General features: G+C 39.0%; 1 pseudogene; it reads left to right on the top strand.

The window, feature by feature from the left end:
• The first annotated feature begins 2855 nt into the window (after positions 1–2855).
• LOC149175272 (uncharacterized) lies at positions 2856–3904 on the top strand (annotated as a pseudogene).
• Positions 3905–6489: the final 2585 nt, after the last annotated feature.

Genomic DNA, 6489 nt, shown 5'->3' with positions numbered 1-6489 from the left:
TGCGTATATTATTCTTCTTGCCGCTCCTGCAAGTTTTTTGAAGTAACAAAGAATAATGGTAAGAGATAAGGTGACGGGAAAGCTCTTAATTTGAAATCATATCAAATATATCACCCTACGTGAAACGCCCTTTCAATCAGATCTAAATCTTATGTCATAAATGACCATCAATTTACCACTAAATTGACATTAATGCCCATAACTTGTTATCGGATTACGAAAAATACTTTATTGAACAATGAGCCCTGTCAATCTACGATAAAGCAATTTTGCGATTTGCTTCGCAATATCGCTAATCCTTTTGTTAACAATCATTTATTACATTATGCACCTGCGAGATGTGATTTGCGAGATGCCTTATCGCATATCGCCGGATGGAGATATTTTATCTTAGGTGATACTTGTGGCATATGAAATCTGTGATGTGCGATGAGTGTTTGAGGCATGCGATCTCGCATCACGTTTTCGCAATTTCGAAAGCTTATTTATATGATGTCTCCCATTACCCTTTGCGATGCGATGTTTTATTGTTAAGAGAACGATCTTATTCAGAACTTATCATAAAACTTAAGTTTTTTGGTTTTGCAGGTGTTTTCATAAGCTTATGATAGTATGTTTTATTCAAAGGGAAATATAAGTGCTTATGATAGTATGTTTTATTCAAAGGGAAATATAAGTGCTAGTTTTTTATTTTTAGAAAAGGGTCCCCATTTATTTAGTTTTATTACTAATGCTAAATAAAAATGGGGGGTTGTTGCTAGCCACAACCATTGGACAAATTCTCTGGAAGCCCGATGGCAGTTGTGGGTTGAGTTTCTAGTCTCGGAAGCCTTGGTTGGAGCAAATGCTCTAGAAGTCCTGGGAGGCTTGGATGGAGACCAATCTGATGATGCTTTTGTGATGTTCGACTGTGAGGTGGAATCACTATTTAATGGGTTGAGGTGGATGGCCTCTGGAAGCCCTGGATGAGTTTTAATTGATGTGTTCTATGAGATCCCACATTCATGACTGGAATATGGCACGAGGGTGAATGGTTGAAGAGAGATTTGTCTAAGCCATTTTACAATCAGGTGGAACAAGGAAGTCACATTCTGGGTTTGGATTTTACATCATTAATGAAAGGTTATTTCTCCTTGTATTTCTATGAGCATTTTGATGGATTATATGTGGTCTATATGGTTGTACTTTCATGAGTATTTATGTTGCTATTATGTTGGTTATGTATGTTTTATGACAACATCCATGTATGGATTTCATCATGTTTTTACTTGTAATTGAATGATAAATGTATCTATCACCTAATGGATTGAATGGTAGTTGATTTATTGAGACATCAATGGTTCTTAGCGATTCTTAGCTAAGTATGAAACCCCTATGCTCAAAACTTTTATTTACACCTGTAGATTACATATTTGTGATATGTTTAACGAAATTTCTGTCATGGCTAGTAGGGGTCTAGTCAAGGTCTTAAACAAGTATTTTCTTTAATAATATCATTTCCATGTTAGTTTATTGTTTTGAAGATATGGTTCAATTCTGGGCAGTGACCTGGGCTCTTGGCCTGAAAAAGTGGCTTAAATCCTAGGGTCATTGGCATAGCACTGACAAATTTAGTCTCTGGTTGCTGGCAGACAAGCCTGTGAGAGCGACTTTGGGTTTCTAGACACTGTCATGCCTATAGCATGAGAGAGACTGAGGCTTAAGTTGTCCAAAAGTTCAGTGGGACCCAAGGGCAAGTTGTCTAAAGTATTGGATTGGTTCTTGGGGGTCCTGTAGCTGATGTTGAATGTTTATATGGTGTGTTTTCATTGGTTCCACTTCCTTAACGTGACTTAGGAGGTCGAATCATATCATAGTCGCCTCTCATCGCATGTTTACCCCAGTTGGTTAGTTTCTTGGGTAGATGCGAGAGGACGGTATTTCATCTTGGCTCTACACCTTCTCTGCTTTTGTGCTCAAAGCAGCACAATCTTCTACATCCAATTTGTAGAGGTTCTTCACCCGAACAACCTAATCTGAATGGAAATTTACCCATGGTATTTACCCATGGTAATGTAACTAAAAAAGGTTATAAATAACCAGCCTCACTTTGTAAGAGGATAGATTTCCCAGCACAATGTAGTTGCAATCATCATTTTGATCTAATTAAAAAAATTAGTTTTCTAATTTATTTTTTGGGTTGGTTTATTGCGTGGATTTATTCTTTCGCTTCCTAGTGTGACAATTACTCATATCTTGGACCCCCAAATATCTGGATCAGTGGTATTAGAGCCAGGTTATGACTCCATGGTGATCAGGTTTCTTGAAAATTCTCACATCTGCTCATAATCTTTTGTTTTGAAAATTTGGCACCAGTCGGCCCGTTTTCAAACCCCCGTGGCCCCTTATGTGGCCAAAAATATAGATCAATACATATGGGCTACTTCTTACCTTTTGTTCAAAGCAAGAGCCAATCCCGGTCCACACCAATGGAAATATATCCAGTGTCTCTAATTTACTAGAAATATTAAAAAGCTTTTCCCTCTCTAGGTGTATATTTTGAATCCTGTGAAGTATGTTAGTGGATAAGATCTGCCCCTAAGGCCTCTGTGGAAGCCATTGGTGTCGGCATCCAAACACTCATCTTTGAATTCCATTGAAGTTGATCTTGAAGCTAATGAAAGGTATAACAAGTCCCTGATTAGAGAGATGTTTAAGCTTTCGCAGCCGAAGCTCATGGCTAAATGATAGTTTTTGTTGTAAAAAGTAGATCCGTTATATAGTCCTTGGGAGATTGGTCGAATCAAGAGACAAACATAATTTCTAGTGGTAGAGGCGATGAGGGGATTCGACACTGGGTGGGGGATATTGCAAGAATGCATTTTCATGTGAAGTCAGAGTCATAGGTCTCAAGCATGGGGGAATCATCATCATGGATGTCATGGAGGAATCTCTACTTTGTGCAGAGCTTAATGTTGAGGGACTCATTGCCTGACAGTGACAACCCATTCTCTATTCACTCTACTAATTTTACTCCGCTCAACTTGCCCTCAAAATGCTTGGTTTCAGTGTCGTGGTCAGGATGCCACTCGAGGACCTTGTCGGGCACCCATTTTTGGGGCAAGGTCATCCTCGACAAAAATCACAATATAACTAAGTGGCCTCATGCCAATTCCATCATAGAGGAAGTGTTCTACAACGATTATTCCAGAGGAAAAAATATTTGGCCCCGTCATTGTCAATTCGTGCTCTTTGTTTCGTGTTTTTCTTTTCTTTTTTCCATATCTTGTTTAGCACTGTGGGGCGTCATCTATCCCTACAAGCCCCATATTGACCTGAAGAGTATTTTCTTTAACGACTTCCATGTTGACGAGGGAGCTGATGAGACTGGTGTGCCCATGATGACGATGTCAAAAAATTTCACTCTAAATCTCAACGCCTACAATCCTACCAAGTTTTTTAGAATTCGTGTGGCCTCCACCCGTGTGAATCTTATGTACAAAGAGTTGTCAGTTCTACAGGCCAGTTGGAAGAATATTATCAATCATGGAAGAGATACAATGTTGTCTCCATTGTAATGAAAGGAGATGAGGTTCCTCTATCTGAGACATGTGCGAACTTGAGCAGTTCTAATGAAAATGGGGACATTCCATTAGATCTTGTATTTAGAATACAGTCAAAATATAACTTAATGAGAAAACTTGCTAAAGCACTGTTGGGTGTAATATTAGAGAGATTGGGATTGAGCATTGAATACATGAATGATTTATTTTGGGATCACTCTCACCTCATGTCATACAATTTGTACCTAGCCTGCCACATTCCAGAACTGGCCCTTGGTTTAGTAGGTCACTCAGACCCTAGGAGCATAACCCTTCTAATTCAAGATGAGGCGGGTGATTTGCAAGTCTTTCACCATGATTGATGGGTTTGTGTCACACATATATCCATACTCTTATTTTCAATCTTGGGGACATGGAAAGGATATGGAGCAATGGCAAGTACAAGGTTCAAGTGCATCAAGTTGTGATAAGCAGCAAGAGAAAACATGTAGCGTTGGGGACATCATATGGTCCATCCATGGAAAAATTTATTGCACATGATTCACAGCCCCAAAGAGTCTCAACAAATCCATTGTTGCCACTTTAAACAACATCAATTCAACTGACAAGACCTAAAAAAGTTAATGTTTCCCTTGGACATTTTGCTAATAATCACAAGGTTTGTGGAAAAGGCAGGGGGCGCATGGCTCCGCATGCATCAAAAAAATTTACAAAATATTTTGATCTTATTCCCATGAATGGAAAGTTTAAAAAGGTTGAAGGTTAAATTACATTTATGTCTCTACATTTATCTCTATTTAAGCATTTTACATGGTCTACCTCTTGATCTGGTCCTGATAATGAACCACACTTGTTGGTTCGAAATGCGTCGGCCAAAAAATTCTCTCATGTGATTTCTACCGAAAGACTTTGTTTAATACATTTATGTTGCTATGGGTGTTTATGGATTTTTCTACTGAGTATGCATCGACAAGTCTATATAAGATGTTCAATGACACTGAATGGAAGAGGAACACATTGAAGACATCATTTGTTATTCTCACATCTTGTGAAATTCCTTTTATGACTATGTTTTCTTTGGTCCTTTTATGGTTGGGACTTTTTGTGCCATTGGTCTTTGTAGGAAGTCTGGTAAAGGTTCTTCAGGCCTTATGTTTCTGGATGTCATACATGTTTGTAAGCCACACAAGGCATGGTGAAGTTTTATATGCCCTTCTAACCATGCATTTAACGATTAGGGGTGTCCATGGTGATTGGACTATCTTTGTTGACTATCTCAAAGAATACTTTTGGCTGCAAAAAAAGACCCCTAATGATGCCAAGGTAATGTCATGGTGTGTCTATCAAAGCACAAAAATGGAAATCACAATTGTGAAACTTGAGTACTTGAAGGAAGCCTTTACAACATCTCATTAGATGATGAGAATTTACAAAGATAAGCCACCATATAATTTGTCATATTTCTAATAAGCAAACTAGCAAGTGAACTACCTCGAGTTCCATTTTCTAGGCCATGCACTATCACCCTTACAATTGGCGCATAATAATTATAGGATACCTCTATCCTCGGACCCTCGTTCATCATGGTTATGGTTCACTGAAAAACACAAGGTTATGGGTCAACCACACAAAACCATTTTCCAACAAATTCCATTTGCTCAGCCACACATTGTCCACATCACAGTTGGTCCACCAGCTTTACAGGGTACCTCTATCCTTGGCTCTTCGTTCATCATGGTTATGTGTCAACCACACAAAACCCTTGCCCTCGAAATCCATTTGCTTGGCCACATGTTGTGAATATCACAGTTGGATCACAAGAATTATAGGGTATCTCTATCCTCATATCTTCATGCATCATAGATATGGGCCAACCACATAAAGCCCTTGTCTTCAACAACACTTATTCATCCACAACTCATCTTCAACAAATGATTCTCAGAGGGAACTTCACACGATTAGGACCACTGCTTCCTAAGGGGGGAGGAATGATCTGAATGGAAATTTACCCATGGTAATGTAACTAAAAAAGGTTATACATAACCAGCATCACTTTGTAAGAGGATAGATTGTCCAACACAATGTAGTTGCAATCATCATTCTGATCTAATTAAAAAATAAATAGTTTTCTAATTTATTTTTTGGGTTGGTTTACTGTGTGTCTTTCTTCTTTCGCTTCCTGGTGCAAAAAGTACTCAGCTCTTGGACCCCCCCAAGATCTAGATCAACCCCAATCTGCTTCACTTGTCTTGAGGCTATGTGATGCAGGAAATCCTTTCCTTTGCTAAATATCACATTGTAGCCACGATCCTCCAACATAGCAACTGAAACTAAATTCTTCTTCAAACCTGGAACATACATGACATCTTTTAATGTGAGAGGAGAACTAGCCTCCCTCTAAAAAGTAACAGTATCGATTTTGGTCAAGCTATACCTTCCATCATCTCCCATTTCGATGTGCATCTGAAGGTCCTTCTCCTCCAAATCACTAAATAATTCTTTATTATCGGTCATATGGAATGAGGCTCCGACATCCAGATACCACACACTACCCATCACCGATGTCACCATGCAAGAAATGAGGGTGGAATCCAAATCAAATTGTGAAGAAAGAGCTTCACCTTTTGCTCCTATTGAGGGCTTCTTGTCGGCCTTCTTGTGTGAACACTTCGTGTCATAGTGTCCTAGCTTGTGATAGTGAAAACATTTAATCTTTGGTAATTCCTTCTTCTTTCTTGCCTAACTAGAATTTGATTTGGAATGGGATGACTTCCCTTTCCCTTTCTTTTCCTTTCTAACTATGGCACGGTTCTCCTCGTCATCATGCTTGGATGAGGATCCATCTCTGGTGTTCCGCCAAATATTTTCTTGCACCAAGTCAGACCACAAACACTCCCACTCTTGTAGCCCCTACCTCCCATTTACTGAATCCTAGTAGTTATTCCAG

This window comes from Pinus tabuliformis, chromosome 4_1 (genome assembly GCF_031772625.1).
Source record: "Pinus tabuliformis cultivar Carrire ecotype Pingquan chromosome 4_1, CPIR1, whole genome shotgun sequence".
NCBI classification, from domain to species: domain Eukaryota; kingdom Viridiplantae; phylum Streptophyta; class Pinopsida; order Pinales; family Pinaceae; genus Pinus; species Pinus tabuliformis.
This window is presented reverse-complemented; position numbering and strand designations above follow the sequence as displayed.